The sequence below is a fragment of the Artemia sp. Qi Xiang Cuo genome, chromosome 4, assembly GCF_049724085.1.
Source record: "Artemia sp. Qi Xiang Cuo chromosome 4, ASM4972408v1, whole genome shotgun sequence".
NCBI lineage: Eukaryota > Metazoa > Arthropoda > Branchiopoda > Anostraca > Artemiidae > Artemia > Artemia sp. Qi Xiang Cuo.
The window spans coordinates 46129258-46142507 of NC_142797.1; the positions used below are offsets into that span (position 1 = coordinate 46129258).

Sequence of the window (13250 nt, forward strand, 5' to 3'; positions counted from 1 at the left end):
TAAAATCTAAGTTTTTCTCATGCCTGTGTTGTATGCTATATATCTTTGCGAGAATTGGGATTTTGTTAAGATATCTCTCTCACTTGATTAATTTCTTCTATTCGACGAGGCTTATCTAGGGGTCGTCAGGTCTCGTGGATGAGTTTCGACATGGAGTCATCACCCTGAGAGAGCCCCCCTTCTCTTACACAACCAAAAGTAAACGTTCCCTATGATATAACAAGCACCTGCTGTCGTGGAATGTTGGGCACCACTTGTATTGCAGGATAGGGACGACTTTAAAAAGTAGGGCTGATTTTAAAACTAGTGATGACTTAAAAACTAGAGGTAGGGCTGACTTTAAAAGCATTATGGGGATGCTACTGAAATGATTCGGCTGATTCTATTTCTATTGTCTGACAGATATAAATTTCAAACTATTTTGGAAAAATATGGTTTTTTACCTTTCTGGGTCTCATTTTAGGTAAACTAATATTTTTTTAGTTTTATTTGCGCAATAGGGCCCCCTTAGCCTAAGGACATGCAGATATGAGTTTCAAGCCGATCTGTAAATCAAGTTTTTTAGCTCCATTTTCAAGTTCTATTTCCGCCTTATAAACCAGACCTGAAAATTTGTTGGTATATTAGAGGCTCACTTGGCCAGGATTTAAGGATGCATTTTTCAATAAATTCATAAAAATATTATTTCGCCCTTTTTTGAGGCCATGTTAAGGCAAACCAATAGTTTTGTTTTTTTTAATGCAGAAGTCATCGGGGGTCTCTTTGCCTAAGGACTTCAGGATAAAAATTTTGATCTGATCGGGAAAAACCCTTTACTCCTCTTCGAGCCTGATATTGGGGAGCTGGGACGGGGGGGGGCCAAGATTTCTCGCCCTTTTTTACCCTGTTTTGTGAGGCTCAAGTCCTCACCCTAGATTTTTTTTTTTTGCACAATTGGGTCTCCTTGGCTCAGGGATTTAAGAATGCAAGTTTTGAAATGATCAGAGACAACCATTGTTTCGTCATTTTTTCAGGTTTTTAATGCCCTTTCCCGTCTTTTACATATATTTTGGGACCTGAACCCCAAAGAGTCGCATCCCGATCAGACAACCAAGGCCAAACATGCGTTCTTTTTCCTATTATAAAACCCATCTTTGAATAATGGGCATTTTGAATAGTTTAGGGCCCTGGCTACTAAGGCTAAGTGATTCATATCATCCTAAGAGGTATAATTATCGGAAGTTTGCACTAATCTGATTAAAATGGGTATTTGATAATTTTGATCCGATGCTAAGGAGGAGGGTGGGATGGGGTTCCCGAGAGCAAAAGAGTAAGGAAGAGGGACTGGGTGCCCTTAAATTGCCTTCGAGCCTTTAAACAAACCCTTTTATTTCCAGTTGCAAAAACCGCCTCCCAATTTTTTACGACTATTGCTTCTATGCGAAGGGGTGGAGGAAAAAAGAATGAGATATACATCGCTTTTTATTATGTATATACGCTAGTTCTTCCTTGTAATTTATGCAATATATTTCACTACATTTCATCCTTTTGAAAGTTGTTTTCTTTTAATCTATATCACCCAGCTCCATGAAAAACTTATCTTAAATCCTCTGAGGTCATTTTACTAGTGAAAAGAAAACATAACTTGCAACATGGACAAAAGTTATTACATCCCCAGAAAGCATAACAATATTGTTCAAATATTTTTACTGTGTTGTTGTATGTTTTTCATTCTTGTACCTTCAGGAAGTGTATATTTACTGTGTCGAGATAAAAAAGGACTAATCAAAACGCGTAATACATTCTCTGTAAAATTGTATTTGATTGAAAAAAAAAATCCTCCGCGAAATTATTGGTACTGATAGCCTACTACTTGGTAGTATTATTAGTAAAGACGGTGGGTGCCGTGAAGATGTTAAAAGTAGAATAGCCCAAGGCTCAGGATTTTTTTTCATAGTTGAAAAAAGTTTGGAAGAATAGGAAAATAGGTCCACGAACCAAGACTAGAATATTGGAAGCTACAGTGATGACAGTGGTCAAATATGGTTCTGAAGCATGGGCGCTCCGAAAAACGGAAAGAAATTTGCTAGATATTTTCCAGAGAAATTGTCTATCGATTGTTTTGGGTACCCGACTGACTGACCATATTTCAAACAGAGCACGTTTTGCGGATGAGGGGTGACACATTGCCAAAAATTGTCCTTTTCGGCCAACCGTCGAGGGATAATGGAAAGCAGGTCTTCCACATTTGGGGTTAGAGGAAGTCGTAAATAAAGATTAAGGGATATGGGAACTTCTTGAAAGGGTGTAAAAAAGGAGGTTTTGAATAGATGGAGATGGAGACGGAGCGCGTATCTGTATGGGTCTCAGGTAGCTCGGCGCTGCGGTGAATCACTGGTAGTAGTAGTAGTAGTACTCGAGAGAATAATGTATACGCAGACAGAAAAAGTACACCTAAGTAAAAAAATCTTAAGCCTAAACCTTGAAAAGAAATTATCAATTTCACCAAAAAGAGATCGTAGATAATGAAAAGAGAGAGAGAGAGAGAAAGAGAGAGACAGAGAGAGAGAGAGAGAGAGAGAGAGAGAGAGAGAGAGAGAGAGAGAGAGAGAGAGAGAGAGAGAGAGAGAGAGAGAAACAGAAAAGAGGTAAGGCTGGGACTGTTGAGAAGGCAACATGTTGTGAAAACAATTCTTACTTCATAATATGCAGAATAATTTTATTTAACACATTTCGATTGTAGCTCCTCTATACTTTACCCCAACTCTCCTATGTGCAAACGTATATCCCAAATTATATATGTCCCATGTGTATTCCAGTTCGTGATTTCGTCACAGTTGATTCAATTTAATGGTACACGGGCTATATATTTGCACATTGGGGGGGGGTAAAATAAAGTGAAGCTGCACTTGAAATGTGTCAACTACAATTATTCTGCAAATTCAGAAGTAAGAATTGTTTTCTTAACATACTTCCTCCTCAACAGCCCCAGTTCTAGGTTTTAAACAAAAAGGTAAGTGCGTGTGTGTATGTGTGTCTTTGTGTTTGTATTTTTTTCTGTGCTAAAAAGCAAGCGAAACTAATCAATTCAAAAACCCGAAAATTGAGGCAGAATAATTCCGGAACTATGTCAATGGGCAAAACCAATTAACTGGGTACCTGACGTAATCATAACAAGCGTGACAGGGCCGAACGTCCAAGCTGCCAACTGCAGCGAAAAAAGGAAGACGAGTTAGTTGGCGTTTGGCTATATTTGCCAGGACCAAAGACCGGGCTGAGGAATTAAGCTCACTAGGACCGAAGGAGCAAAAGAGCAATAAGGAGGCGGAAAAATTCGAAGAAGCCGGCTTTTAGCCCGTACACAAACGTGTATCGACGACTGCTACAACTACTAACAACTCATTGCGGCACCAAGCTAACTTAGGCCGACACAGATACACACGCTCCTTTTCCATCCCAATCTATTCAAAGCCTCTCTCTGTACATCCAGAAAGTTGTCGTTTCCTTTAAATCTTTCCTTATGAAATTTAACTACTAGTATTAATAGCGGATAATTCAAGTTTTCTCAGCAGCCGCTCCGTTGAAACGAAATCTAGTTGCGAGCAGGGGAAATTTCTCATAAGAATACAAACTAAATGAAAAATTCAGGGAATAGTTTAAAAGTGCGGACCTTAGGGCGCAAGATATATGCCAAAAGCCTCTTTCTGTTCTTGATGCATGCGTAGTGCGATCTCTTGGCCTCATTAAGAAAATGAAAGTCTTTTTCACATAATTAACCCATTAAGCTTATAGATTTCCTATCGGCTCAAGTGACCAACTAGCGAAGAGAGAAAGAAAGATTCAAGTTACATTTCTTTTACGATGATTTTCCTCACATTACAGACAACACTTTCTTTGGGTTTCACATTTGACATAATTAAGTACTGCAAAATGGAAAAGACTTGTAACGCGTCTTTGAACACCTTACTTTGAAATGAAACTCGCACTCGAAACTCGTTACTTTGAATGTAACACGTTACTCGAAAGCAAAACACTGCTTTCATTTAACCTTTTTCACTTCCCTCTTTCAGTGTTTTCATTAGGTCTTAGAGGTCGTTAACCATCGGAAGTTTTCTGTAGAAAATCCGTATGCGGTATTTTTGGATTCAATAGGATATTCCGTAAGCTACTAGGTTCCAAAAAAGTCTTATGGTCCAAGTGTAATACCGCAAAAACCCGGTAGCTTTTTCCTGTCCTAATCGTTCATAGTTACAAGGTCAGAATTTCACCCAGATTTTGAAACTTTTTTTTCTCTTTTGCTGGCTCCCGCGCCTATAAACCAACCACAAGCAAACCAAAAAAACTGATTCACAAATTTGTTGTTTGAGAATACCAGAATCAACCTCCTGTGTCTCATTTCCATTTATGTATGGTATAAAATTGTGTGAAGATTTTGGTATTTATTGATACTGGTTGTCAAAGGTCACTATTATCGGAAAATTTATTCTACAGCCTCCTTGAGCAAAAATGCAGTACAAAAATGCACTAAAACTTTCTTGAGGTGGACTATTAGAGCCTAAACTGATTATGTTTCGACGGGTATCAAGAGTAATTTCCAAGCAATTTAAGAAATCATAGCCTACCTTTAGAGGAAACTTAAGTTCACTAATAAAAAGAAATTCCTAATGAATTTTCCTTTGTTTTACTCTGTCAAATATAGCAACTAGAATTTTGATTTTCCCCAAAACAGGCAAAATATTTCCACTCAATGATTTTGCAGCTGAAAATGCCGTTTTAATTTCTTTTGTATTTGCTCAGGAAGGCTGTAGAATAGATTTTCCGATAATAGTGACCTTTGACAACCGGTATCAATAAATGCCAAAATCTTAATATATTCACAGAATTTTAAATCATACATGAATGGAAATGAGACACAAGAGGTTCATTCTGGTATGCTCAAATAACAAATTTGTGAATCAGAATGGTTCACAGAAGAAATATCATTCATTGGAGGACATCGCATAAGGTTTGTCTCAGCCTCTGGTAAAGTCGAATAATGTAGTTTTTTTTGGTTTGCTTGTGGTTGGTTTATAACCGCTGGAGCTAAACAAAATTTTGATTAGTGCCCTGTTTTACCACAGCGGACACACGTTGGAGGTTCCTTACATTCTGATTGTCTATATGGATCCCCGCAATTCCGAAATTTTATGCGAGTGTTATTTCTACCACTAACATTATTCCTGGAGTAATTACCTCTAGCTGGTTTTGACATAGAGGGAGTTAGACTTTGTGACATATCATGTTTATTGTGCTGACTGCTGCAGTTAAAACTTCATTAGTATTACAAAATGTTAAGTTTATTGTTTCAAATTTCCTAGCAAGTTCTAGTAGTTCATCATTATCGCAATCAGGTTGATGCTTGTTCCATTACTCGGCACGCGATGCTAGTTTTTAAGCCACTTTTAAAAATGTTTGATATGAGACTACTGGCCTCTTTCCGGTCGGCTGGCTTACAATAATCATTTCACCTTACCAACTATTCTAGAATAAAATTGAGATTAATTGGTTCTCTTTCTGTTTTTCTCTAACCAATTCTTGTAGTTTTTGTCCTACACTTTTTTCTGGGCAAAAGGCAATTTTACGGGTTCTTTCGAGGTCTGAAAGATTTTTGATACTGTCCGGATCAACATTATAAAGAAATCTCTGAATCTCCCCCCTGGTGTAACAGATAGCCTGACACCATTGAGGCACCCCCCTTCGACTGACTCTTTTGTATTTGTTTTAGAGTTAAAATCCATGAATGAATATCGGCAGGATTCGAAAGTATAGGAATTGGCGGACATTGTTCTATATAATCATTAACAGGCAAAGGAGGAGTTGGTTGGTAAATATCAGAACCAACTCTCTGTACTGACAGACGAGCCTCTGCATCTGCTAGACTAGCTTTGAGGTCTTTAACATGGCCCTCCAAGTCAGCCTGCATGGTTTTAAATTTAAGGCTAGGAAATAGAGACAGATTAATGAATTATTAGAAAAGAGTTTATAAAAAGTAGTCAACAACTCCGTGAGTAGCTGCCACCAATGTGAAGTGTGGGATATTTTTCTAAGGAAATACCATCTTATCAGTTACTAGTGGGGGGGGGGTGATCAAGCCTCCATGAGGAAAAGACCTCGGATAGCGTGGTAGACAGAGTTCGTATCTACTCAAGATTTTGCAAAAACTACTTTTATAAACAAATAAACAAAACAGAATAATGGGCACACTCGTGAACAGTCTTCTTGAAGCTGTAGAGAATCCGTGCTATTGTCAACGTGCACCGGCTGGCGCAGTTGATTTGGAGGTGCCTGCTACATGCTCCAAGCTCTCCGCCTTCGATAGAAGAGTGGATGTTGCTCAAATTCTCTAATGGAGATCCTCTAACCACTTATTGTCACTGTTGGTTCCAAAGCTGAACTGCTCACAAGTTGTCTTTTACCCCTTCTTATCTTCCAAGGCCCAAGCAAAGAATTTCGGTTCCGTGACCCCCAAAGTAGCATTTCATTGGCTGGCAGGTTTTGGTCATGGTGACCCACTATCTTGAATAGAAAATAAGGCAGAAACAAGCAATAAAACAACACATACCAAAATATATACCCTTAAAGTAGAACATGCACTAAATACCAAAAATATACCCTTAAGGTAATAAAACATTAAATACGAGAAATAGACTGATATCTAACTTGCGTAAGCCTAGCGAAAATCTTTACATTTCTCCCCCCTCTTTTTATTGAAAAAAAAAATTATTTCTTTTTTATACCTGTTTTAAACTAATTTTTATTCCTTCCCTAAACTACTCTTTGTTATTCACTGTCTCCTTGACTCTTCTAAAACCACACTTTTTCATTTCTCTATAATCGATCCATAGCTTCCTTAATTTGAGGAGGATCATAGTGGAAACTCCGATAAGGATTAGAAAATAAATGGGCCGCCAGTCATTATCCCAATACTCATGGACTGTGTTGATTCAATTTTTTTCTGTTATTTTGTTTTGCTCAAAATAAATTTTAGGCTATTTATGCCTTTCTCAGAATACAACTCTCTCTCTCTCGAGAAAGCTATGAATTTTTTTGAAGTCTAACGATTTGAAACCAAAATAAATTTTATAGCATTGAAAAGAATTTTATTCTGAGCGAATTTTGTCAAGTTGATCTTCGTTTTGCTGCCGTACACTTCCGGAACGGAGAATTTTTCATGGACAAGGGAACATTCGTCTTTTACTTGAACAAGGACGAATCCAACAATTTCTAATTGTTGTTGCTCCCTTAATCCTTGGTATATAAAAATAATGTGTAGTTTAGTTGAAATTGGTGGAACAATTAAAAAGTGGGTTTTTCCAATAGGAAGTATTAGAGGATTACGAACCTTTCGTATATTAATGACGTTCTTACAAGAGTTGAAGAAAATTTACCCTATGACACTAAACTAGCATTAGACTTTAAAAATAGCGGTCTTTTAAAATTATATAAGAACATTGAATGCAATATTATGAGTGACTCTAAATCAATGATAGTTTCGTGTTCGTTAGATTTAGTTAAAAGATCAGCACCCTTTCAACTTTTTGAAGTTTTAAGCATTCCCTATCCCACAAATGACACAAATTTCTCAAGGAAAGGACAATCTTGACAAAACTAAACCGTCAGTTTCAAAATGTCCGGAAACTCTTACCGTGGCAGAGGGTCCAAATATACAAAATTTTGCACATTTTTTCGAAAAGGACATTCAGGTGTGCTTGTTTTGTAAATTTGTTGCTATTTTCTTTTAATATTTTTTTCTCTCACCACTATCATGGTTGCAACGATAGCTGCAACTAGTAAAGAAAGAATCACGGCCCATAGTAACAAAAAACTGAAACTGAGTAACAAAATGTATAAAAAAAACTACTTAAAAAAAACATGTATAGCCAGACAAATTGCAAATTCTAGTTGATTCAGGAATGGTAACTAATATATTGATTAGGCTTAGTAGTAAAAGTTTTTTCAAAAACATGTTCATGGGAATTACGAAAAATAGACTGAAATCCCTCCAAAATTTTGTCGAATCGAAACAAAATGTAAATCATTTGAGTCGAATTTGCTGAAAAGCCTATTCATGACACCCTGGTCTAAACAAAAAGGAAAAAACTTTTTTCTGATATGTCACCTCTCTTTCCTTCTTCACTCTTGGAAGACCACTGGAACATCATGGAGACCTCATTTGAAGGGGCATTGCTACATTTATTGCGTTTTACAATTAAGTAAACATAATATTTAGAAAAACACAATTCTTGACAAGCCTCATCTTCATGTACAAGATTCTATAACACTCGTATCTTTTGATATAAGTTGATGTGACACACGTTTCTGTTGAACCGTTGCTTTTCTAAGGTATAGCGTCCCATTCGAGTGATTCCGATTCCTGACCCCTTGTTGTTCGCTGTTTACCAGATTTGGACTAAGAAAAAGCCGAAGGCTTTTTCCTGAGTGTTTAACCTTAAAGAGTATCAACCAACTAAAAAGAAATAGAAGAAAAATTGTTATCTTTGTAATAGAAAAAGTCAAATTTTTCCAGGGGCTATTGTATCAAACCTATAGTCCTATAAGATCGGGAGAGTGCTCATTTGAACAGATGAGGTCATTCTTTACAGAGAAAAAATAAAAAAAAAATGTTTCCACAAATAAATTTTTCAAAGAAAAGTAAAGAACTCCATTAAACAAAAAATGATCAAAAATAAAATCAAATAATCTACCAAGCGTGAAACTACCACAACTCAGCATCGATAAATAAATCAAACCAAAAACGAACAGAAATTACAATAAATAACCGAGTCAAACTCAAAACGAGCAGAAATTAACATAAGTTGGTCGCAAAACCCCTATGCCTTCCCAAGGCCAGAACAAAATTTGCACTTTACTGAAAAAATGCAAATGAATGTGCATTGTCAGTTTAATATACATATACTGATATTTAGTAATCAAAATGTTAAAATTATTTGATTTATTAATGTTATAAAAGTAAAAACTTTAATATTTTTTTCAGTAAAGTGCAAATTGTGTTCTGACCTTGGGAAGGCATGGGGGATTTGAGCCCAACTTATGTTAATTTCTGCTCGTTTTGAGTTTGACTCGGTTATTTATTGTAATTTCTGTTTCCAGGACAACTTACAACCCTTGCACTGAGAGCTCTGAGGGGGTTATCATCCTGAAGGACCTAAACATCCAGAACGTTTAACTACGTTGAACAAAATGGATATCTCAAAATTTTGATTGGATGTGTTTAGGAAAATGGTGGGCGTGAGAGGGGCGTTAGTCGCTATCCAATCACTTTCAACTATTAAACAAGGCACTAGCCCTTTCAATTTCCAATTGAATGAGCCCTTTTGAAATTTCTACGACAACGCTTTCAATAAAAACTTTATATGCCCCAGGGCATAACGTACAACCCTTGCGCTAAGGGCTGTGGTGGGAGGGGTTGTCATCCTTAAAGACCTAATTTACAAAACTTTCAACTACCTTGAATAAAATGGCTATCTAAAAATTCTGATTCGATGTGTTTGGGGAAAAGGTGGGCGTGAGAGGGGGGATAGTTGCCCTCAAATCATTTTCGTATATTAAAAAGGATACTAGCCCTTTGAATTTCAAATCAAATGAGCCTTTTTTCAAGTTTCTACGACAAATATTTCAATAAAAACCTTATATGCCCCCAGGGCATAACTTATAATCCTTGACCTGAGGGTTGTGGGTGAGTGTCCTCCTCAAAAATATATTTTCTATCTGGAAATCAACTATGCTGAACGAAATGGCTATCTCAAAATTTTTATTGGAAGTTTTGGGGGATTGATCAGTTTCGACTATTAAAAAGGGCACTAGCCCTTTGAATTTCCAATCGAATGAGCTTTTTTTGAAGTTTTTACGACAACGCTTTTTTTAAAAGCCTTATATGCCCCCAGGGTGGAACTTAAAACCCTTGCCCTGAGGGTCTTGGGGGTGTGTTGTCCTAAAAAACATACTTTCTATCTGGAAATCAACTACGCTGAACAAAATAGCTATCTAAAAACTTTGATTGGATGTGTTTGGGGGAATGATGGGCGTGGGGGGGGGGGGGCTAGTTGCCCTCCAATCACTTTCGACTATTAAAAAGGGTACAAGCCCTTCGAATTTCCAATCGAATGAGCCTATTTTGAAGTTTCTAAAACAACGCCTTCTATAAAAACCTTATATGCCCTCAGGGCATATAAAAAATGCGCTGAACAAAATGGCTATCTTAAAATTTTGATTGGATGTGTTTAGGGGAATGATGGGCGTGGGGGGGCTAGTTGCACTCCAATCACTTTCGAATATTAAAAAGGGCAATAGCCCTTCGAATTTCCAATCGAATGAGCCTTTTCTTAAGTATCTACGACAATGCCTTCTATAAAAACCTTATATGCCCCCAGGGCAGAACTTAAAACCCTTGCCCTGAGGGTTGTGGGGGAGAGTCCTCCTCAAAAACATATTTTCTATCTAGAAATCAACTGCGCTGAACAAAATGGATAACTCAAAATTTTGATTGGATGTGTTTAGGGGAATGATGGGCGTGGGGGGGCTAGTTGCCCTCCAATCACTTTCGACTATTAAAAAGGGTACTAGCCCTTCGAATTTCCCACCGAATGAGCCTGTTTTGAAGTTTCTAAAACAACACCTTCTATAAAACCTTATATGCCCTCAGGGCATAACTTAAAAGTAGAATGGCCTTATTGACTCCGAACATGACCACGTGGTTTATGGTTTTCTCAGTGAGAATGAAAAAACAGGAATTTTCTCACTTGGAAAAACATGAATTTTGTCGCATTTATGGTTGTTTTCATGGATGGATATGTGTGTTGTTCGATTTATTTGATGTTTTTCTCGGATGTCAACATCAAATTATGGATGTTTTATGGTTTTTGTCAGTGAGAATTTGAAAAACATGAAATTTTCTCACATTTATGTCTGTTTTTATGGTTTTTGTCAGTGAGAATTTGAAAAAACTGGATGTTTTATGGTTTTTGTCAGTGAGAATTTGAAAAACAGGAACTTTCTCACTTGGAAAACCATAAACCACGTGGTGCTGTCACGAGTCAGAACACCTGTGCTGTCGACCTCAATTCACATATCGTGAATCAATAATTCCCCTTAGAAACAACAAATTAATTGTCCCTTTCTTGACAGATCAATCAATCAATGACATCATCTGTCAGACTTTAAAAATTTTCGCCTAGAAACATTTCTCCAGGAATAGATCCAAAATCATTAATGTCTTTGCCTCGGGAACAGTTCTACTGGTCGAACTCCAAAGGATATTAATAACCCACGGCCATGGAAACAATTAGGCAAGAAACATCTTAGCGATGAATTGTTTTAGCGCGCGAGAAGGTTTCATATTAATTTGAAATGCATTAGCACAGAGATGCCAATAACAAAGGAACACGCTGAATTTGCGTTTAGGGATTATTTGGGCGAAACCGTTTTAGACAGGTTATGGAACTATTTCGGCGAAACAGATAGAGACATTTTAAAAGAAGATTTTTGAAGAGATTTTGGAGGAGGTTTTGAGTGTGGTCGTTATAATACACAAGTTTCATTTGAACAGTGTTGTGAGGTCCTCTAACCCAACCCCAAAGGGTCCCAATCCTCCTACCCCAACCCCGAAGGAAGCCCCCTGTCCTCAAAGGTCCCCCAAGCTCCCAGAGCCCCAGCCCCCCCCCCCCAAACGCCCTCCTCAGACCCTCAAAGACCCTCCTCTGGTCCTCAAAGGGCACCCGGATCCCCAAAGGGCACCCCGGACCCCAAAGGCCCTCCCCCCGGTCCGCAAAGGTCCCCCCAGCGCCCAAAGAGCCCCCCGCGCCCCCCAAGGCCCACCCAGACCTCCAAAGGCCATCCCCGGACCCCCCAAAGGCCCATCGAGCTCCCAACGGACCACCGGGGGCCCACAGGCCCTCCCCGGGTCCTCAAAGGTCCCCCAAGCTCCCAAAGAGCCAACCGGCCCCCCAAGGGTCCTCCCAAACACCCTCCCGGGACCCCCCAAAGAGTGCCCGCTCCCTTTTTTTTTTTATACTTTTTTTTGGCTTTATTATATATTTTATTAAAAAGTTACATTAATAATGTCATTCCTAAACCCATTTTACAACCTCAAAGAGTCCCCTCCCCCATTCGTAAATACTTTCTTAAATTTTTTAACATGGTATTTTTTTAACTTTTTACGTATCTTAAAATGACATGAAATATGCTTACGGCTCTACCAATCGTACTCTGTGCTTGTTCATGGACACGACGCGGCTTTTCCACTGGTACTCTATGGTAGATTATCGACACTACCTAGTTTAGTGCATACATTAAATCAGTATTTTTTACGCAGTGGAAGGATCAACACACAATTCATATCTGTAAAAAGTGAAGATGAATTATTCGACGAAAGTATGTGCACATGAAAAAATCATTGTCGTGTTGAATGCTGACAAGCATAAATACCTGAACTATGAAACGAGTGCAAGTGGAGATCTTATTGGCAATGTATGCATACGTTGTCATGACAGTGAGGAGTTAAATTCCTTTGGTGTACCCAAGAATTTCATTCGTGTAAACGGTGGATATGCAAGAGTATCATTACCAGAGAAATTAGTGCTCAAAGAGAATGCCAACTTAAAAATAATTGTTGATGATAGGGGACAACTCCTTGCTACGGCTTCTGGTAACACATTACCTGTTGATAAATCCTATCATCCTCTTTCCGGTATTAGCATTTCAAAGAGAACAAGAAAAAGACAAGCATACTCCTGCACCAACATCATAAATCATATCTTGTCAATGTGTCAAAACTGCCATCTATGTAAAAATAATGTGAGAATAGACAGTGAAATCACAGGCAGAATAAAAAGGGCATTAGCAGACAAGATCATCAATGAATATAAAGATGAATTGACTGAAAGTGATGGGCAAGTGTACTAATAATGTGTAATAATGCATTTAAAGTATTTATATATTAATATTCTACATCTCATCATTTCATTATAAATATTTTACGAATTATTTTGTTAAGTGTTCATTATTTTAGGGTATGCTAGAACGTCAAACGTTCAAAATATCTATTAAAAAGGTCAGAGATGAAAGAAAAAGAATTTTTAGAGATAAAGATACTACTAGCAGGCTCAATGTTTCATAGAAGATAGAAAAGTTCAAGATCTCTTCTGAATTTTACCAAAGAACACAATTCACTTCTAATTTCACCAGAGAAAATAAAAAGCTTTCACTTCAGTTTT

At 37.8% G+C, this 13250-nt stretch overlaps 1 protein-coding gene across 2 annotated transcripts in view; it reads left to right on the forward strand.

Annotated features, from left to right (window-relative positions):
- LOC148953165 (5-hydroxytryptamine receptor 1-like) overlaps positions 1–13250 on the forward strand; it is a 259896-nt gene that overhangs the window by 90098 nt on the left and 156548 nt on the right. Inside the window, exon 1 of one of the 2 annotated variants that reach the window (XM_089087560.1) lies at positions 4985–5001. The exons of the other annotated variant lie outside the window; for it this stretch is intronic. The gene's annotated coding sequence lies outside the window, so the exon portion shown is untranslated. Of the gene's footprint in view, positions 1–4984; positions 5002–13250 lie in introns of those variants that run through there. 2 annotated transcript variants of the gene reach the window in all.